Below are 23,069 nucleotides of genomic sequence, written 5' to 3' on the forward strand. Positions count from 1 at the left end.
CAATTTCTTCACTCTTTGTTAAAAATCTCAAGTGCTTCTGCATGTCTCCAATATCACACTTATAAGGTGATTTTGTACTGGGGTAGAGAGATGTACTTAAACAGTAAAAAACATAGCTAGATATACTACTAATATTCAAAATCCAATAACAGACATAACCAAGTGGAATGATCTCATGATGCTCAAATTGTATATGTCACCCACAAGAGTTGTTACTTGAGGCCAAACCTGCAATTTTATTATTCATATTGTACCAGGGCAAAAAAACAGAGTCTGAAATAGTCCTGGTTATTTAAAAGATTCAGAATTTTGTACCCCACAATGAAGTAAGAAAATGCAGACTCTTGAGGTCCCACAAGGAAGCAGGACATAGTCATGCAAGCTGCACATTGCCTCTGTGGCAGCCTTCAAGCCTCAACTCGTGCTCCTCTGATTTTGCCCAATTAGGATAATTTAAGCCTGAGGCTTTGATCATTCTGGAGCCCTGATTCCATACCATGAAGTACAAAAACAGTAGAGAGGTTTACTTCAAACAGTTGCACATGACCCACGGCAATAATATAACACCTGAATCACTTCAGAACTGGACAGCTCTGCAACTTCTCACCACTGACACTGCAGAACTAGGGCAGCAAATATGCTGACCTGGACATAAAGCTGAGAATGATTTCCCTTCAGCTATTACTCCTAATCCTATAAAGTGAATCTGAGAAATACAATGTGGCCGTTGTGCACAGCAGTTGAAAGATGCCAGTCTCACTTCTAATAGGAGAAAAGCAGACTCACATCACCACTCCTGCTAGGAGAATATTTATGAGGAGATTTTAAAATAGTTTTTAAGTTATGCTAGATATAGTCAGTTACGTATCCCTATCTGGAGAATGCTGGTGCCTGCTGGATCCTCAGCCCAGAGAGAGTTAGAAAGGATAGGGACAAGCACTCAAGTGCCCTTTCAGAAATGGGTACCCTCTACTTGCAGCAATGTGCACATGTACAGCTGTGCTGGATCAGGGATGGAGTCAGGCATTGCTCTGCCACATCCCTTAAAAGCAAGATGGAAAGTTCTGACAGTATCTTTCATTAGGATTAGGGCTATGTTGCTCCCATTAGTCAGAAGGAAAGTGGAAGCACTGTCCTGCCAGAGTCCATAGCATGTCTTGACAAGCAGGCCCAGATTCCTGTGTCATGAATTACCTGGTTGGAAGAACTGCAGCTTCTTTCAATATCAAAAATAAATATCCCTGTCATTGATTTAATCTTTGGTCCCTTAACTCTGCAGTTCACCTCTCTGAACTGCAAACAACAATCAACTCACAAGTATTTAGGGAAGGACAATAGTTTCTCCCTATTTCAGAAGAGTGAACCGCACTATTTAGCATGAACCCATACCAGATGATAATGAAATGAATTAGCAATAAAAATTTATTTCATGTATAAAAACCTTTTAAAAGAGAAATAAGCCAGGCTCCAAATTACCATTAAAATTAACTTCCATTGATGCTCTGCCAGTGCTGCTGAACAAATGTTCTTTGCAGAAGCCGAGTGGATTGATGATTGAGTGGTATCAATTAACATGAACTGTTGTGCTAGTTGCTTCATCTGGAGATCAAAGTATTTTGTTTAAAGAGAACAGAAAAATGCAGCACCAATAAGGTTTCCCCTTTCTACATTTCCATTTCCAGCACCTCATCTCTGGCACCACTAGCATTCTTTTCCAAGCATAACTCTCTGTATTTAAGTAACCATCAACCATAAAGTCAAAACAAAAACTCCATCTTCTAGGAATTAAAGCTTTAAATAGAATGGTTCACAGACCACAGGAAACTGAAGTGTTGTATTACAACACACAACTACCTATGGCCGAGTGATGTTCAGGTGACTGCACGCAGCTTGTGCTGATTTCTGTCCCTGTGGCTCCCTGGCAAGATGACAAATCTCTGTTCAAGGTGGCTGCCTGTTTTCCCATACATTTTCAAGCAACACTACTGAGTCTTTCAGCCCTGTTCCTTGTCAAATATCAATTTGAGAGTGTCATGCTTATATTTTCCTCAGCTTATAAACCACCCAGTTTTGTTGATCCATGCCAGTGAGCTGCAGCTGGAGGCATCTAAGCAATAAGCGAGTTGTGACAACAGTGAAGGAGCATCAAGAAGGGGAAGTCATATTGAAAGAATTATGACTGCCCCAGAAACTCACACACTTTCTGTCAGGTCACTCAAAACACTCCAAATCAGCAGTCTAGACTGAAGCAAGTGTCTGGGGAACAGTACACAAACTATTTTGGCCTTAGTGATTTGTGCCCAGTCATCAAATGAATGTTTTGTGTTCAACCCAGGCAGGGTAGGACAGGTACACAGGTTCTGTCTCAAGGCTTGGTCTCACCAGAGTTTCTCTGTACTGACTGCAAGTCCCACTGTGACAACCAAATTCAGCTAAGTATTCTACCTGGATCTCCAAGCAGGCAAATTCACTACAACACATTCCAAATGTGGGATGTTAGCAAACACACCTGTTAAAGCCACAGGAAACAGATTCATGAGATTTGTTAATATAAATATCCATATTAGCACAAGAGTTATGCCTGAAAGGAAGGGACAGTTTAATATCTAAAGTACTTGCACTGCTTCTCTTTAGGGGCACAGAAAGTTCTACTCCAGCAGCTGTAGCCAAACTTGACTTCACTTGGCTCTAGCACACTCTCCCTGCTAAAGCCCAAAACACCCTGTAGAGACAAATAACAGCAGGTATGGAAAGGAGTTAAGGAACATTGCCACATTCTCTTCAGTTTTTCAATGAGGTGGAAAGTCAGTGAAAAAAATACTCATGCTGATGGCAAAAGCTTCAACAAAGACTCATATCAACAGAGCAAAACTATCAGCTGTGAGAAAGCAGAGATTAAGACTGAAGCCATACCTGAAAGAAACCCCAAAGGTACAGCCCCACATTTGGGAGTCACCCAAGAAAAAAAGAGCCTAAATTTTACTGCTTCATATCTATATCTTAAGACATTTGTAGCTGGGATTATACACAGCAGTTGCTTGCAATAGCAGAAGACTTGACCAATTCAGCAGCTCCCCCTAGTCCTGCACAGAGATGTCAGGAGAAGACAGTAAAAATTATCTGTATTTCTTGGACATGAATGGGGAAAAAAACACAAGAGTAATTAAATATTTTAATTCTCCTCTCTAAGTTCTGCCCATATGGCCTCACTACATTATTTGAAGTACTCTCTACTCAGCTAACATTTTTATTAAGAATAAACCACCTCTAGCCTCCATTCCACTTTAACCATCATTACCCACCCATAAGACTTGCTCAGCACAGCCACTGAAAGTCTTCTGAACAGCAGAGCTACACTGCCTTGTACAACAGAGCAGCAGGGAATACTTTAATTAGTGCTTTCTTCTGAAGGGTAAAAAAAATATTCTGAAATCACTTTGCCTGGCAACAAACTGTTTCTTTCACACTATTGGAGAACTGAAACTGAATCCTTCTTCATGTACTTCCCTTAGTTTAATTTTTTTGTTCTTTTGTTTTACAGATTTGCTTCTATCATGATGAAAGCTACACAAAATATTACAAAAGTGATGGAGAAGAGAATGTCAATATTAAGGGAAATTAAATTTTCATTTATCCTGCAAAAAGAAGTTAGACAAGATGGGTGGGAACAACCCCAGTGGAAAAAAAAAACCCTACAAATTCCTTTATTTCTCCAGATTTCCTTTGCCTCCTTCACAGGGTGGCTCAGTTCATTGGCTCTGAACTCAGAGTGAAACAGAGGTCACTTCTACATTTCAAAGCAGGTATGGCTCACACACATACACCAGCGCCAGAAATCTTCACATGGATCAGGTTCTGGAGCTACTCCCCTGCCAAGCTGGGCATCCAGTCACCAGCATTTCAGAAACAATTAAATACATGTTTTCCTGCTATGCAATGAAGCACATTTCAATAACATTCTTGTGTACTTATTGAAATGTTTTCCACTGGAAGATCTCCAGAATGATAAACATTCATTAATCACCATAAAGCTACATGAAAACTACACCAAATAGGTGATCAAAGTCAGAGTTGGAGGCCATTTTACGTTAGGTCAACGTCATGCTGCTCTTCTGACACACTGCCAACTTGCTGCGAGCCATTCCAGCCCCAAAATTACCTTTCTTGCAAGAAAACGCTTTGGCCAACAGCACCCCTGCATTTGCCAATCATCCCCAAAGCTCTGGCTGAGAGAAGAAAGGGCAGATCCAGGCATCCATGAACTGATGAGCCTCAACTAGCTTAGCAGCTGAGCCAGACCACGGATTGGCAGCACAAGTGACCTTCAGGCATCTCTAAGGAAAGCTCATGGGTCGGGAGGAGGAAGAAAGGGCACAGCCAGATCCCACATTTCCCCACAGGCCATGGGATCACAGATCTACAGCTCAGCTAGCTGAGTTGCCCACACCTCAGGAAAAGATGACAGAAACCTTTGCCATGGCAGCAGGTGGCTCTCACTGCCCAGACCTGACACAAGAGGTTCTCAGTGAACAGCCCAGAGCGTGAGGCTTGACTGGAGTTAACAGAACCCCAGAACACACACTCAAGGGCTAGTCTGTATTGAAATAAGGGTTTTGACATGATTTTTGCAATAAAGGTAAGATTTTTTCCTGAAAAATCATACTAGCAGAAAAGCCAACATACTGTGTTACAAGAAAACCACTTGATACTAACATGGCTTATTTTTGTTCCAGAGCAGGAACAAACTATTCTATTGGAAAAGCTGGAGCTGAAATAAGAAAACTCAGACACCAACATTTTTTACAATTAGAGAAATTGCTAACACATCACTAGGCTGTTTGAATTTTATACCCATGTGGAAGAAAAGACTTGAAACTCCATTTACAGAGAATTTGCACTGCAGAGTACTGCTGTGTCTGATGCTCAATCAGAAGAACATAGAAGTTTGGGTACTTTCATTTGTATACATGAGTATTCGTACATATGCACGTTTTAATTAAGCCTTATTAATGTACTTAGTCTATTTTCTCACTGTAATTATACAGTTATGCAGAAAAACATTCAAAAGCCTAGATGACTCAGGAGTTTGACAGCAAGATATGAACTGCCAAATTTAGTCAACAGTACAAACCCAGCTACCCAGCTTAAATCAGTAATCTGGAGCAGACAGTCATTTAAATACAACTCTGACAAGTTTTATCCTTTTTTCATTGTTAATTGTCTGCTAACAGGCTACAAATAAAATCTGAAATTTATTCATTATTCAAAATGATTCATAAATGTCTTCCCTGACTAACCCTCAGCCTACAAATATCTTAAGCTATGGCTGTCACAACTAAGTAAACAATTTGCAATTCATGGTGTAACTTATGCAATGAATTTCTACACCTTATGTAACCAGCTTGAACAGTTTAAAGAGCTGACAAACACAGCATACATTTTTAATTGCATACTCCCAGTTAACAGTTGGGTGGTTAAAGGAATCACCCTCCCTGGAAACACACAGTGCCATGTGATTTAGGTTGCAAATACCAAATCTTTTGCTTGAGAACATGCTTTGAGACTCACTTTTTTTGCCCACACCAAATGAAGTAGGCAAGCCTTCGAGCTATAAATGCTTTTCCACACATCCTTATGCTGTTGTAGTAGTATTAAAAGCTTCCATTTTAAGCATGATTTTATAAAATTCAGAAAAATACAATTTATTCTATCTTCTCTAAAGTACTGTAAGATCTGGAAAATGCACATTTACATGGAAGCTACTGCATTCTTCCTAGTGCCATAAAGTGTGCCCATAAGCTCTGCATCAAGGATTGGGGTCACACTAACATGGGCCATGTGCTCCTCTGCTCTCTTCCTGATGCTGCACTCCACTGCAGGTGTTAAAACCTAAATATATGAAACTATGTTGCAGAAGATGGCTTAAAGCAGTTCCTCAAACAAATTAAAAGCTTCAGACAACTTGAGCTGACTGTTTGTCTCAGAATTCAATTCCACCATTTATCACCACACTCAACTCTGTCTCGTGCTGAACTAAAATTTTACATTTCAGTTCATTATTAATCATTTTTTCTATATGTTTCTCCAAAGTTTGCTCTCACTGGAGCCACAGAGTTTGATGATCTCCTGTCTTGCCCTCCACTTTTTTTTGCCAAGGTACAAACCAGATTTCTATGCCACTAATAGGGCTCTTAGAACCTTTTTAATTGTGTTAAGTCAGGAGAAGGAAGGTGACTTTAATGGGACTACTACTGAACATGAGTAAAGCTCTGAAATCTGGCCCTACTAATTTAGCTTTGAAAAAAAAAAATTAACTCCTAAGCCAATCATCCCAGTGTCCCAGTTTTAGTGTTCTTTGATTTCCCCCAGTATTGCTTTGATAGAAAAGTTAAATATTTCTGTGCAGCCAGGCAATAGCTATCAATAGTTCTGGAGCTCTCTGATGCTTTGCCCCACTTACAACACACTTTAAAATCATGCCAGTTTAATATGTGTTCTCACGCAGGTTACAACTCCTATTTTTCACTAAAAGAAGCTATTTCTAGACAGGACTGCCCAATAGCAACAAGAGCTTTACAGGAGCCCAGGCATGAAACAGCAAGGCCCCTCCATGAGGGCATTGGCATCACATCTCTGAAATATTTCTCGACAATGAGTATAGGGCAGTGGTGAATTTGATCCCAGGACAGCGGTCTTAAATTAAAAAACCACTTTTCATAGCCAAATAATCAAAGCCCTCCATGTATTTTGGTTTGTTTTTTCATATTTCTGCCAACTTCCAGTACAATACTTTTACAGAAACATTACTGAAAATTTCAATATAACAAAAAAGAAAGAAGAATTTCCTTATAACAACTTCAAAGATTTTTAAAACATCACTGAAATTTAAGGGAGGAAAGACCAAAAAAAAATAAGCCTAGCTTGAACTATCAAAAAAACCCTACCTAAAAAGTCTGGTACTACCTTTCCACAACTATGTTCTCATTTTTCAGACAGCTCTCACCCCTGGGACTCCGTCTGTCCTCAAGATTTCTCTTTACCAGTAGTAACTTTACCATGTTCCTGATGATTTCCCCTGGAGGTATAAACAGCCCTGTGTACTCCCCCTGTCAACACACACACGTACTTGTATTTCCTTCCTTCCTGCCCATGTTCCACTGCTATTTTAGTCTATTTTTCTGTCTAGACAAATTTTACAGCTATTTGTATTACTGGGCTATCCTAATAAAAATACCCCTGTGCAATCTGCCATCACTGTGCCTGTGCCACTTAAGATAAATATAAGCACAAAAAATAAAGCTGAGAAGGCACATGAGCCTCGTATCTTTTGGATATACAAGAGTCATACAAATATGAAATCTGAAAGCAGTTATTGCAGCTCTTCAGAGGAGGATTTATTTGACTGTTTTCTGAAGAAAACCCCCACAGTATAGATGATGGTCCAAACAACCCCACCTCTAGCAGTATATCCCAGGCAAATGATCTTTCTAGACAGGACCATAGCACTTACAAAAAGTAACATCAAATTCTGCATTATGAGCCAACTGCAGAGCAGTAACCTTTTGGATTTTACCAACACTTCCGACAGTATTTTGTCTATTAAGACTCAGCTCTGAGGATGTAGCAATTAAACTCATGGAAGACAGCTGAAAACCTACCCTGAATATCAGGGTATTGATCAATAACCAGAAGAAAATTAAAATTAAGCCAGTATTTGTCAATCACATATGTTTTATAAATATCAATATTTTTTTGAGCTAGATTGATTTTTTTTTTCGCACATTTGGAATGGATGTTGTCAAACAATGCACAGAATAAAATTCAAATATCAATGAGAGTATTAAAATTTAGACCTCAGACATAAATCCTGCATGAAAGAGACAGCCTTTATAATACTTTTGCCACTTATAATATTCCTCTCAGCAACACCTGGCACAAAGCAGCAGTTATCCCCTAAAATCTCACATGAAGTGATATATATCACAATAAAATACATTTAATATAATCACTTATAATACATAAAATGTCAATTCAATTAGACTGCCACCATTACAGCTTCCTGGTGATAATTTGCTCTACAAAAGTGTGACTCTTCCTATTTGTTACTCAAGGGGGGAAAAAAGTGGTGATACTGCACTATGTAAGGGACCATCAGAAGGAAAGAAAGCTGTCAGAGTCACCGGTTTCAGCCTATTGAAATTCACAGACCTATAAAGCACTTCAAATGGAGGTATGGATCCCTAAATAATGAATTTAAGCCTAATGGCAACAGCCTCACTTTTCTCATTATCTTTCACAAACCCATAGAAATAGTTCCTGGACCATTGGTCGAAGACCATTACTTTAGGGCAGAGAAGAATTACATGCTGACACTCACAGTACTGCTGACTGAGTCATAAGGTGAATAATTACACACTCTGCAGCAAAGCACAAACTCCTGGGGCTGGCCAGTCCGAGGCTCTGTGCCAGCACACAGGGACCTGTGTGAGTATGGCTCCAGTAAGCAGAGTCAGTGCAAGAAAGGAAACTACACACAGGTGTTAAACTGCACACAGCAGCATTCACCAGGTAAGTGACTTAAACAAGGTTGCTGCTTGAAAGCTTTTAACTACCACCCTCTCTTGCAAGTCACCAACCCCACACATTCAAAAACCCCAAACTGAAAACACAACACTAAAGAACAGGAAGAGTCTTATTGGAAGAGTCTTATTAACTCAACTGAACCCATTTTTCCTGATCCCTTTGGCCCTTGAACCTTTTGGGGGAAAGTGTTGACAAATTCTCTGTTGTTTAAATTTATTTTCACTTACTTTTAAGTAAACATAGACCAAACAAAGACCTTCCATGAGTTTACTTAAAAGTACTTTTTCCCTTACTGTTCACTCACCAGCTCCACAGGCCCAGTCACACCAAGTCCTGATGCCCTCCAGACCCAATCATGGATCCATTGTGTCCTGCCAGGGCTGCAACAGCTTCAGGGGAAGCTCTCAGGCTCACGTAGACCCCCAGCTAAAGCCTCCCTAGATTGAAAACAAAGAAGCTGAACATCCAGCCTGCATGGGGACAACTTCACTGGCCACTGGTTTTGTTACCAGGATCACACACAGCTGTTCTACAAGCCAAGCCTGCATCACCAAACCCCAGCACTCCCCAGGGGGATGTCACTGCCTTAGGTGGCTCAGGGAAGAAACCCCCACAGCTCCTCCTAAGAGGTGATGATCCCCCAAACCACAGGCCAAGGGAAGAGCCAGGAAAGAAAAAGATGCCATGGTGTCCCACAACTAATGTGGTATTTTCTCTTGCTGCACGAGCCATGAGGACATGGGGGAGGTACCTGCAGCAGGTCCCCTGTCACCTCCCAGAGCAGGGAAGCTCTCCATCTGAGGACAATGCCACTCGTGTACCACAGAGCTGCACTCCAGGGCACACAAGGGGCCTCGGCCAGCTGCTGCTTTTGCTCACATGATCTGCCTGCAAGAAGAGCACTACCCAGTCCAGGGGATCACCAAAATCCACCCTGCCGGTTTGGCCACAGCACCTCGGTCCCCAGCCCACAGGGACACCCCAGCACCATCTCTGAGCAGCCTCAGGGGCATCCAGGTGCATAAAACCAGGCCCTGCCTGTACCCAGCCATGCACACACCTCCATCAAATGGTGGGAAGAGCCTCACGAGGGGCACAGACCCACAATACAGAGCACAGGGGCTGGTAATGGAGTCCATCATCATAACAATGAGCAAGCTAAGACCATGGCACCCCTCGAAGTGTAAACCAGAAGCTCACAGCAGAGCTCAGGGAAGAGGCAGCAGCCTCAGGCTGAGCTGAAATGGCCCCCAGGCTGTGTGGGGGGCCCATGTGGAGCCAATTAGGGCCGTGAGGGTCCAAGATTGCCCCCAGCTGGCACCACCTCTGCTGAGGAGCAGCTGCCACCAGAGCCTGGTGGCGAGAGGAGCTGGTTTTCCCCACAGAGACATGGAGGAGCTCCAGAGCTGAGCTCTCCATCACCGCCTCAGGGGCTGCCTACAGTGTGGGTCACTGGGCTGAGGATCGCAGCTGCTGCAAATGGTGTCCAGTCAGGATGTGGCCCTGCCATGGCCCAGCTTGAATGAAGTGTGGTGTTTCCTTTTCCCTGAAGAAAACTTCTAGCTGATAAAAGGCAAACAAATTCCCTCATAAATGCTGTAGGATTATTAACAATGATCTTTTGGAAGAAGCAATTAACAACTAGGGGCTTTACATATCTCCCCTTCCAGCAGTAAACAGCCACTGAAATAAATGAATTGTCAAGCAAAGAACAAGAGGAAACTGCATGAAATTTCCACCCTTGCACCAGAGTTTGGATGACACTTGTGCTTCTGTTTTTTACTTGCCTCAATTCTCCATAAACTCCTTGCATGATCAACCCTTCTGCTAATGGTCTTGGATTTTTTCTGCACCCCACCCAGAGTCCTGAGGCAGTGCCCAGGCAGGTGCCCACTAAAAATGATCTCTGAAAATATTTAGCAAGCAAGGACCAAAGGTCTGATTCAGAGACTCCGTCTTTGGATGTCCACTGTGCTGCAGATAAACAAAATTAAAGCAGTCTGAAGTTTACTTGGGGAGGAAACCAACACTAACACTAACACAAATCTCATCCCTGAGTGTGTTTGGGTTCCTCTATAGCCTACACTCACAAAAGAAGCTGGGTCTCTGGCAAGGAAGTAATTTGTGAATCAGCACAATGGAAGAACCAAAAAAAACAACCTTTACTCTTCTTATCTGTGTGGCAAGGTACGTGATGGGTAAGCTCACCAGATTTTCATGGGTTTAGACTGGATATGAAGATAACATATTTGAAAGACTGGGCTAAATTAACAAGATTCTTGAAACTTGTACACTCATTGGGAACATAATACAGAAGTCATAACCATGTAGCAATAAATTAATATGAAGATTTGGTATGTTGGGTTAGAAGATGTCATTTGAATGGCTGGTGCATTCACAAAGATTGTTTTGGAAGAAACAAAATGTGTGGTAGAGGAAAGCTGTCTGAGACAGGTGAACAGGTAATCTCCAGTTCACCTCTTCTAGAGCAGGCTGACTTCATGCAGCACAGCCTCCCAAGTTTTGCCTCCAGGGCCTGTTACTTACTTCTGCAGCTACTTCACTGACAACACAGTACTATATGTTTTGACAGCAGAGGGTTCTTTGTAGTTTTCAGACTATTTTGTCACTTCTTTCTGTGTCATTTCTTAAGATATACTCCTTTAAATCACACAAAGTAATTCTTCTCCTCTTAGCATTAACACCCACCAAATATTTGTAGTCTCTTTGTGCATGCCCACCTTCATCATCTCTTACCCACATTAAGCACACCTAATCTTTCAACCTAAATCAATCCTGAAGCTATCCCAATAATTTTTTTTTTCTTTTCTTTGAACTCCTCTCAGTTTGTTGAGACACTCCTATTAATGTTCTGTTCAAGGCTTGATGTGATAGTTTTAGATGTATATGCATAAGAAGTGTATAGATTTAATCTATTACCACCTTGAACTGCAGTATAATACTCCTGTATATGCAGTGCAAATACTGCTTTGCAGATTAATATGGAATGCCCTATCCCTAGTTTCTGAGCCGATCTCCAGGCTTTTGATTCTTTTTGAGAGTCATGAGTTCCAGATTATTTTCATATCTTGCTTTTTCCATTAGTAGAGACACAGGTTCTGAAAAATCTCAATAGAAGGAGCAACAGATTAGAGTATAATAATGAGAAAAGAAGGCTTCAATGTATTTTTCAAAGTCTCCATGACATTTTGCCCTAAAGAAAAAATTGGTTTGGCTGAATTCTTGTTTTGTCTCTGTGTGTACAGTGATTACTGCTGGGACAGCAAAGGACCACCAAATCCCACAATGTCACAATCCTGACACCACTGCAGAGCATCATCCATCACTATATACAATTTTTATAGCCTTGGATTATGTGGAGCTGCATTCACATGGTGAAGGAAGCTCAGTGACAGGATCACAAGAAGGCATGTGGTACAAAGTCTTGCTGACAGATGGACAGGAGATTCAGAAGACAGTGAGAAAACAGTATTGAAAAAAGGGACTCAAAGTCACCCAACTCATACATGGGACAAATGAACAAGTAGACAGAGGAGGATCCCCCAGACATATTTAAGAGGCCCAACCTAGCCTCATTGATAAGGTCTAAGTCTCCTCCCTTGCCTGAACTGATTGCTGCCCACTCACTGTGTTGAAACTCCCTAAAAAACCATTAACCTATGTGTTCCTGCTGCGAGAGGCCACGATTGCTGTGTGCTGGCCACCTCTGGTTCTTCCAAGATAGGGAACATTATGAGTTACACCCTTTGCATGGGAAGACACAGGTCCGTGCAAAAGAGGCAGGAGATGAAGACTAGAAATAACAGGCCAACTTGAAAGGCCAAGACTAATAATAATAAAATGGGACTAAGGAAAGGGACAGAAAGAAAGGGAGCAGAGAAGAGCAGGGATCAAAGGGGCAGGGAGAATTGTAGCATGGAGGGTGAGAAGAAAGGTTGTGACAGCCCCAGACTGTCACAACCCAGGGTGGCAGACTGCATCTGGCCACTAAGAGCACAATTTCATGTCACACACAAATATTATCCACAGGAAGTCCTGGCAGCTTCCAAAGGGGCAACCTCTGCATTTCAAACACACAACAGGGCCCCAGACTGAGTCACTAGTAGGTGAGCTGGTGTTTGAAAGCAATAGCCAATAGCCATTTCTGATGAGACAGAACCTGGCCACACATCTGTTCGAGAAGCCAACAAAGATCTCATCTTTGTCCAGACAGAAACTGAGTAATTATATTAGCATTGTGACAGAAAAATTCCTTTCTCTAATTGCACACTCTTTACTAGCTGATTTCAAATGCTTTACAAAGGAGGGATCTCCATTGTCACTAACAGGTAAGTTGGCTGAGGTGCAGGGCATGAGGTTGCTTCCTAAACTGGTCTAGCACAGATCAGGAAATAGAGACTGGCCACCTCTCCTCTGCTCCAGTTTGCTGCTTGCAAAGGAATGTCGCCTATAAGCATGATATCTCTCTCTGCTTAAAGGGCGCCACTTCTTCAAACTGATTATGCTTCCTCTGGTTTCTTACAGCTACTCTGGTGACAGGAAAAAAGCCAGGTGACATCCAGTCTTCCCTTTAACATTCATCATCAGACATGAGGTAGATGTGATTAAAGGGAAGGACCAGAGCCCTCCCAAGCAGAGAGGTACCTCACTTACCCTGTACCCAGCCAGCTCCCCGCTCCTTGCTTGCTCCATGACTACTCAGCATGCTAAGGACATGACAAGTGGATCAAAATAACATTTAAGACAGGACCTAACACTCATTAAAAGGAGGGTAGATCTCAATGCATGCTCAAACTGCATCATCGCCTCGACCTAAAGAGATGGGAGATGGCAGCTTGCCACGCAGACTGCTGGTGGTTTCTGTCACAGCAGGCATTAGACTGCCACCCATGTACATTAAATACACAAATGCGCATCAGCAAGCTCAGGAGGATGTTCAGTATCATACTTCATAGGTGCTATGCTCAACAAGGAGAGCTATGGGGCTGGAAACCCCAAATCTCACTTCATCTTCCATTGACCAGCTGATCCCTTTGCAGAGCAGAGCCCCAGCTATTCCTACCTTGTCCCATCATCCCCACTCCTTCCCCTTTTTAATCCCATACACACATTTTGCTTTGGAAGATGGGCACAAAGGTGAGGGGAAGGAATGGAAAAGGGATTTCTCCCAGGCCTACTATCACAGGGGCTCACCAGTGGATTTGTCTGGGAAATACTTGGTTAAAATGAAATTCATTTGTGATGGAGAAAAGCATTGCATAAAACCTACTTTATATTGGGACATCTGCTCTTTGGATCATCCTGTTCTGGCTTGCTTTACAGATAGCACACATTAACCAGCTAATGATGAAGAGTCAGCCTAGCTATGGATGAATGGCTTGGATTAATCTCTTTTGTCTTGTGTATGATAAACACCAACTTGTTAGCTAAATCCTGCCCATAGAAACTTTATTAAGGATGATTATGCATGAGTCAGAAAGGACACAGCTTGACTTTCAGATCCCAATTTGAGAGTAAGGGCTGGCTGGTTAGAAACATCACCTTGAAAAACAAGTAAATTTGATCTGGATGCCACTGAAGAGAATAAATACAGAGTTTGGTGATGTCATTTTTCTCCAAAGTCACTCTTCTGCAGCAGAATTTTACCTTTATTTGAACAAAGACCTTCCAGTTTGGGGCAATGACATTCTTAGCTGTGACACTACGTATAGCTGCAGAGGAGAGAAACCAATAAAAGTTATTTATAGGGATTTTAAGTTGAGTAGATAAAGATCAAGATGTTTACCTGGCCCATTACTAGAGTCAATGGGCTGGAGGATGTTTTAAAGGAACCAAAGGGGGATGAAATATTTACATATACATACTAAAGTTACACATTATGAAAATTTAATGCATTTAATTTTCAACTTATTTTTGCCTTTTTTCACATTCAAGTGCAAGATCAAGCTAGCAAAAGTTAAGATGCTGTTTTAGCAAAGAAAGATCCATCAAAAACAGATGGAAAAATGAGAAAAATCAGGAAAAAATTAAATTTGAATCAAGCAGAATAAAATTTTTGAAGCTTTTCAGTGATATATTAAGACAAAAAAAATCATTTTAGGTCAACCCAGAATGTTTTGGCAAAACAATAATGAAATGTTTTGGTTTTTTACTGGATCTATTTTCCCTTGATAAATATTCCCTAAAAATGGAAATCTGTTTTTAGAATATTAGATATTGTCCGTTTCCACAATTATATCTGTCCTGCTGAAAAAAATTTACTTTTTCACTGCCTTGTTCCCCTCAACCCTTCCTTGCCTCCTGACACTATAGTGATTATTTTTTCACTGTGCTTGACAAAAATTCACAAAACCATGTGATTCTCCCCGACACTGATAAGTTTACCATTTACAAAAAAATTGGACCAGCTCTGCAATGGCAGTAATTCAACCATGTCACAGAGACATCATCCTTCTCTTTTCTATATGTCTAATTACATTGACCTGAGGCTTTATTCAGAATCATAATACTGGAGACAAGAGTCTCCATTTCTCTTCATTCCCTAGGCAGACCATTACTAGAGCTATTCAGGAAGAAAGGATGCTTTTATAGCTAAGGCATAAGGCTAGGGGTCAAGAGTTTTGGACACACTTCCAGCTCTAGTTCAGATTTTTGTGAGATTGCAGGCACCTGAATTTCTTGGCAAAAAATGGAAAACAGACTATCTCAATAATTTTTTCACTGTTTAGATTTTACACTTTGTGGCAGTCTTTTTCCTCAGGACAGTAGTCAACTCAGATACACAGTCCTTAATCAAGGATTTGCCCTTCTGCTGTGCCCCTTGGTAGAAATCTCATCCTGAAGCTCAGTTTTAATGTTCTGAGATGAGTTGTAAAGCACCCATGACTGCAGGACTACACACAGCTGCAGAAAGAGCCCGAGTGCAGGCACGGAGTAAAGCTTTCCCCCACTGTAAGGAAAGCCAGAAAGACATGATTAAGTAACAGGAAAGAGTTGGCCTCCAAGAAGACGCCAGTTCTGCTTCCCTATAGCTGTCCAGAGAGACATTGCAAGCACAGTTCAACTGCCATGGCCTGGGGAGAGTGGTAGAACAGAGGAAGCTCTGGGGGTTTAGCAGCAGGCAGTAGTCAACTCGTGCTTACCAAGATAAATGAATAAATAAAGCAAAATCAAAATTAAATATCTCAGTTACTAAATCAGGGGCTTTCAGCTGACTCAAACTAAATGTCTACTTTGGTGTTTCAGTTCTGAGAAAAATCTGCTATTTTGAATTTCCGGATCAGTTCTTGCAAGCCTTTCCCAGATTGAAAATCTGCTGCCTGTAGCTTAAAGCAAAATGGACCAACTGTTCTCTCTCCTCCTGGGCCATGGCTCTGGCTCTGCATCTCACCCCATCTGTACCCCAACAAAGCTGAGAACCTCTGGGTAGTCACAGCAAGTCTGATGGTTCTCTGTGGCTCAGAAAGACCCAGCAGACAGCATCCCTATTTGTCCATGTTGCCAATGTGATATTCAGTGCAGAACAAAGCTGAGCGTGTTGTATTGGCACACTGGGTAAAAACTGATGCTGGGCACAGCCAGGGCTGCTGGTCTCTGCTCTGCCTCAGCAGAGGTGGGGGAAAAGGCTGCCAGAAAGGCTTTCTGCCCCCCTGGTATCTTCTGAAGGTGGGGGCTGTCTGGGGAGTGTGACTGTCCCATGTGGAAGTCAGAGCAACCCCAGAGACTGCTCTAATTTATGCAGACCTGAAATACCTTTTACAGCTATTTTACAGCTTGTGTTCTTTTCATTCTCTTGAAAGTGAATAAGCACAAAACTTAAAGTCTGTTCTCCTTGTACTTTTGCTGAGGTTTCAGTCCAGCTGTACTGACCCTGCCTATGCTTAGGACTTCCCAAAAAAAAAAAAGCACCATTTGGGATGGTAGTTTAGTCATGCAGACAACTGTCTGCTTATAATTGACTGAGACCAATACATTTCACATAAGCCACTTATGGTAATGACTTTTGGTCACTAGTGATGTGAGCAAGGTCAAGTTAAAACCCACGGGTGAGAGACTGCATAGTTCTTTTTGAGCCCCTGAGGACATCTGTTCTTCAGTGATGATAACTGAAGTAGCAGGGTGGATTGCCGGGAAAACTTAATTTGCAAGCAAGAAAATATCTTGGAGTTTGTGCAGAGCTGTCAGCAAAGTGACTCTGCTGGGCTGGAAATATTCTGAGCGAATATGGTAAGGTGAAACTGGCCAGCACCAAGGCCTCAGTGCCATGTCACTCCCAGAGCTCTATTTTAAGGATTTAGGAGAGATTTGAGTTGTGTAGAAAAGTTTGTTTCTTCTCCCAGACAGAAACTATTTTTTCTATCCTAAAAGCAAAACAAGCACCTAGAAATTTTAATTTCTGTTTTCCCTTTTACCTGCATCCCCTCCTTTTAACTATTTACATAATTTACTTACTCTCCCAAAATGAAACAAGGTCTGAACTGCATGTTGCACAATGCCAGTACAGTAGGAAACAAAAACTGACCATCCATGACCTGAATCATAACTAAATTCATCCAATCATAAAGCAAAAAGTTCAGCTCATCCATGTGTAAGGGATTCTTCCCTCCCTTTCATTTCTTGCAAAACAGAACCACACATCTTCTCCAAGGCCACCAGCTCCTCAAGGAGCAGCCCAAACATGCTCCTGCAAAGAAGGTGCTAAAGGCAGGAGATGTAAGAGCTCAGGGGCTAAATAAGGGGCCCAAAAGTGCTTACTCTCATATATAGGTTGCTTGAGAGGGGATGGGCAATGAACACTTCTGAAGGTTTGGCCAGTAAGTGCAGATTCCCTGCAAATTCTACCCCGTGACTACCTGCAGGCTGTGGAAAAGAATATAAATTAAGTTCTTGCTTTTTAATTGAAATACAGCAAATCTCTGGGTTTTAAATAGTCTGTTTTCCCATGTGGTATAACATCTACGTAGCACTTTTTAAGTGGCATGATGCAGCCTGTCTGTGTTTAAAACAACAATAATAATCTTATCTCGAGCCCTCAGGATGCTGAGGGGTTCCGCGTTGGGTGAAATGCCACCCTTGCACAGGATAGGCCGAGGAATTTGTGTGCAGTGGTAGCTTGTGATCTGAGCACTAGGGTTTAGAAAAGGGCTGCATTTCATGACCTACAAAAGAGAAAAAAATGAGATTTACATTCCAAATGTGCTGAGCAGTCCTTTCCCTTTAGTTATTAGAGGCACTCGGCATAATTCATAATCGCCTGATGCCAGGGGAGGGGGGAGGTGCCCACTGCCGTTCAGCACCAAAATCCCTCCAGGAAGAGCAGTAACAGGGTTCTGCTCTTATTTGTATCGTGACAAAAAATGGCTGGCAGGAAGACACCAGCAAATATCAGAATAAATAATTCAGTAAGTGTAATAGAAGGTTACAAAGACTAACAAATGTTTCTGTTTCTTCTCCTTTTCTCTCTCTCCCCATCTTTTATGTACATGCTCTTTCTCTTCCCTCCCAAATTTCCCTAGTTTTGTGCAACACGTCTCTCCCTTCTTTTCTTCATATACACAAAATTATGGCTTAAAATGCAGCTTTTCCAATGCTGCTTTCTAGCCTCTGTTGTGCTGCTGATGGTTCTGCTGCATCTGTCCTTCCTCTCTAACTTTCCCTTGTATTCTTTCCCTCTTCTTCTGCCTGGTCCTTTCATTACCCTCCACATCCCTTCTTATGGGACAGCTGGCCATGCTGACTTGCCAGGGTAAACTCAGTTCTGACTTATGTTACAGTAAAATGCTGAAGATGTTGATAAAATCTTCTTGGCTTGATCTTGGAGCAGCAGCAGAACGTGACCCTGCATTAAGAGCACTCCTAGGCTGCACTGCTGTGGCACCAGATCCACCCAGTTACCCAAAGCTTTGAAGTGGGTGCATTTATGGCTTTGTGTATTACACACATAAAATACTCCAAGTCTTGCTCTACATCCAGGAAGGCCAGAGAACCCTTTGACTGACAGGTAAAATCTGAACTCTTGATGTCAGGTACTCATTTTCCAGAGCCACAGCTTCCGTGTAATGGTCAATAATAAATTAAAAGCACAGAAGGCAGCTCTGTTATCACTCACTCAGACACCCAGTAGAGGCCATGGGACTGTCTGGAATTCATTTCTATTCAAAGAATACAATCTGAGTTTTCCAGGTGTTTTCAATGGAGAATTGGCCACCTCCAAGAGGAAGCTGCTCCTCAGGTTAATACCTTCCCCAGTAACTGGCCTTATATCTCATTTGAATTCGGCTGGTTTAACCTCAGCTTTCCACCCGTGATGAACCCAGGATTTGCCTGCTAGATACAGAGTCCTCTCTGAGCAGGTCCTCTTTCCATATGCAGTTTTATAGCCTATAATGAAGCCATCCCTCAATCCTTTCTTTGTTAAGCTTGGCTGGTTGAGCTCCATAAGGATTGCGTTTCCAAGTGTGCTCTCCTCAACCCTATCCACAGAGCTACCTGATTTGCACTATTATTTAGCACTCCCCAAACTATTATTTGTACACTTTATGGATCACTTTGTCATGCTTTTCCCTACTCTTTAATAAAAATGATAGCTAGCTTAATGCAGAAAGCTGTTACCTGTAACATCCTGTGAAATCTCCTTTATGTCTATAGAAAGTTTAATTTTAAACTCCATAATTTACCCAGATTTTTAATCCATTTAATGTGCATCATGTTGATTTCTGTAGTTTATTAGTAGTAACTAATTATAATATTAATAATTAATAATATTAATATTAATGTTAATAATATTAATAATATTAATAATGTCATCTGGTACCCTGCCAAATGTCTAAAAAATGAGAAGGATAGTCAATCAACACTAGCCCCTTTATCAACAAAAATTACTTTAATGAGATCTATTGTTACAAATCCATTTTGATTAGCATTAGTTAGCATATCTGTATTTAATTCTTTATTAATTTATTCATTAATTACATTAGCTGCTACATTACTTTTCCTAGCATTGTTATATTTACAGTTTTCAAGAGCTGGAATAATATCAGCTTTCTTCTACGTCTTTGCTATTTCACCAGTATCCTGGCAAATTCTAAAAATCACCATTTATATGAGTTAAGTTTGGACATTTTCTTAGCCAGGTCTTTTAAAATGCTTGGAATCAAATTATGCAGATCAATTAAATTAAAATGACTGACTTTATTAACTGTTTTGTCAGTCTAAATTACTGCTGGAGAAGAAAGTATTTTGTTGTCATCACATGGCAAGAATATCTCATCTAGGATTTTTCCCAAAAGAGAAATAAAAATTATTATTAATTAAACATTACTAAAGATATCCTTGTCTTCCACAGGTTTTCTTAATCATTTCCATTTAGCAAAAGACAAATACTATTGTTAGCATTTCTATCATTAATATGCTTTGCCATTACAGAGCATATAATAATAATAATTTACTTGAAGTGTCTGCGTTTTAATAACTTTTGGAGCTCTGGTTCCTGTATCGACACAGCTACCTATTGCTTTCCTTCTCATACTCTTCTCCTACCTAGCTGTTATTGTTCCAAGGTTTTAATTTCCAGATATTTCAGTGTGTTGCCCTTTCTTCTTCCTGCATGTGAGAAAAGGCCCATTCACAATTTTTATTTCCTGCTATTTTTGCCTCCCCTCATAGTTAAGCTATTGTGGTTTTTAACAATACTGTCTTCTTTCTCACATATAGCACTATAGTTTTCTGCAGACATGTAGTAGAATGTTGTTGATAAGTTCCCAATTACCTGTCAAGAGTGTTTAGATTTTATCTCCAAATTAATTTGGTCCTCCATTATTTTCAGCTTTGTGAAATTTTGCTTTCACAAAGCTCTCCTTTTGCTTTCAGCCTTCAGGGCTTTATTTTGTTTAGTACTTTGCAGTTCAGTGGGATCCATTTCTCAACAGGCAAATATCTACAACTCTTGGATATTTACCTGTCTCTGCATACCCAACTGCAGACGTGCAGAGCAGGGAAATGCTCATGCAGAGGGGATAGGAAATGCGCTGGATCCACTCTTCCAATGCCAGACCAGCACAGAAAGACTTCACAAGCCTGAATTTGCCATCATATCACCATATGGCCTGACACCCCCTGTGATGTTAGCACCGTGCTGACCCTGAGAGTCAGCAGCCTGGCTTTAGTTTAAATCCCCGGTACATAACTACAGAGTTATCAAAGTGTACTGAACGCTCTGAATCCGTGTTGAAAGGAACAATTTAAGTGAGTTAGGCAGAATGACTTAAGTCACCCCTAGCTATGCAGTGCTCTGCCACCCATGGGTAAAGCAGGCAAGTTTTCTAAGCAAATCCTTCCCCAGCACACAGGCTTAGTAATCAGTGAAAGCTGCTGGCTTGCTCCCATCCCAACTGCGGTTCAGCTGCTGCTCTGAGGTCAGCTCTGCAGGCACTTGATAAAGCTTCAATTAAGTGCTCTTCTTGCAGCACTGGCTGATTTACACATCTTGTCCCCACATCAGCCATTTTGCTGAATAAGCCCGCGTGACGGCAGGGACCGCACACACACAAGGGCTCAGCTTCCCCTGCCTACAGCACAGTTAAGCTCCTCAAGCCTGGCCATCACCAGGCAACTTAAAATAAATAACAATATTCAAATAAGTGCTTAAAAGGGTGGGGGGGAATAGAACTGCAGAGCCCATAGTACAAGTATTACTACAGATGCTTCAGCTGGGTAATTAATAATACATGGCATATCTATTGCAGACAGTTTCTGTTATTTCCTTGCAGAGTTGTGCGTGTCGGTGTTTAGCTGCTACTGTGATGGGATGGTATAAAAATTTCAGTGACATGGGCATCATGGTATGCTTCTCTAGCCTATGTAATAGCCTGAAAGATCAGCATCCTCCCTAAAAGGTTACGAAGGAAAGGCCTGACCTCACCTGCTTGTAAATGGGGGTCACACTTATCTGCAGTGAGCAGCTTTTATCGAAGCCTCGCACTCGCCTTCAATTGCTTGGGCTACAAGTCAGAATGGAAAGTGACTCATGATGATTGCAAATCCCTCTGGGAAAAATGAAAAAGTAACAAGCCTAAGACGATGGAAATGGTTTGGTTGACATAATGTGCACCAAGGAAGACAGGCGTTATTTATTTGTGAGTGAGACTGGTTGAAAGGGAACGTTTGCATTTGCAGCTTTCACAGAAGAAATAAGTTCTAAGAAAGACCACAATGTCAGAGGTGTACTGGATTATTCAGTTAAAGACCTGATATTTTTACTTGTAAAGGTAGTTATATGAATTGGTATAAAGTCTTAGATTATTTTTCCTTTAACTTTTTTTGGGCAGTCGTTCAGAGTAACAACCTCAAAAAATTCACTCAAATATTTATCAGCCCTGGCACAAAATCTTCTTTGCCAGGAGCGTAGTAAAGAAACAAGTGAACATAATTTTATTCTCTCCTCAGGAAAAAAAAATACATATCCCAGCCAAACAGGCAAATGGAATTTGGCAAGACTGAATTGTTGACATGCTTTTATTACACCAACAAATAAAACATTAACTGCAAGTGTTACATGGCACTTGCCTTGTATATAGGTCATTTTCTCTAGGCAAGCCTCCTGCTCCGCTCAGGGTAATAATTCAGGGGACTCACATGGCAGTGAACCTGTGCAAGAAGGAGTGATTAGTAAGTCCCTGGGAGATTTAGTTTAGAAGACCTTCCTCCATTTTTTCCTTAAGACTTTTCACAAGCAAAAATTAATGCTGGGCAAAATGTATGTCCCACTGAAGTCAAAGGCATGCTTGCTTCCAACTTCAGCAAGGTTGACTTAGGTCCCCTGGACTTAAAAGCAGTTTTGCCTGAGCAAGAACAGAGTAAAAGCTATGTGTGATCTTCAGCACGCTGCCCTGGGCTAACTCCAGGGAACACAGTCTTCTCAAAGCCCAGATGCAGACATGAGAACTTATTTAAGACTACTTTAAAATGCAAATTACATTGGTGTGCTCATCATATGCCTATGGATCCACTAACATGAAAATACGCAGAGTCCAGAAATATCCATGATCTAACTTAACTCTCAGCACCAGGACGCTGTGAGTTAAGAGTGAAAATCCCATATAAGGGTCCATCCTGAACTTGCACAACAAAGTACTGTCTATCAGCATGGATTTGTTCTGATTTTTCATGTTTTTCTAGGTTTAGGTCTGAACCCCTAAGCTCATTTTAATACAGATTTTCTGCAGACTCACTGACAGAACAAATGACAGGCACCCATGAATTGCAAGGATATAAAAACTGTCTAAAGGCCAAAGCTCTGTGGCCAGAGTTGATACAGTGAATAATTATTATCACCAATTACTTTTTGGCGTTGCATTTTGCAGAAGCAATCTGATCACTGATTATTCAAGGTAGCAAGGGAAAAAAAATAAAATGGCACCACAATTACTCTCACTTAATGATTCTGGCAACCCATGTTGGTGCTACCT

General features: G+C 41.3%; 1 protein-coding gene and 1 long non-coding RNA gene across 5 annotated transcripts in view; one reads left to right on the forward strand and one right to left on the reverse strand.

The window, feature by feature from the left end:
• The window catches only part of TMEM178B (transmembrane protein 178B), a 226,811-nt gene that overhangs the window by 183,357 nt on the left and 20,385 nt on the right, over positions 1 to 23,069 (reverse strand). The window lies entirely within an intron of this gene.
• LOC147653667 (uncharacterized) lies at positions 9,817 to 17,840 on the forward strand. The gene is made up of 2 exons (XR_015285666.1): positions 9,817 to 10,770; positions 13,129 to 17,840. It is a non-coding gene; the product is annotated as an uncharacterized LOC147653667 (long non-coding RNA).

The sequence above is a fragment of the Cyanistes caeruleus genome, chromosome 4 (genome assembly GCF_971803275.1).
Source record: "Cyanistes caeruleus chromosome 4, bCyaCae1.hap1.1, whole genome shotgun sequence".
NCBI lineage: Eukaryota > Metazoa > Chordata > Aves > Passeriformes > Paridae > Cyanistes > Cyanistes caeruleus.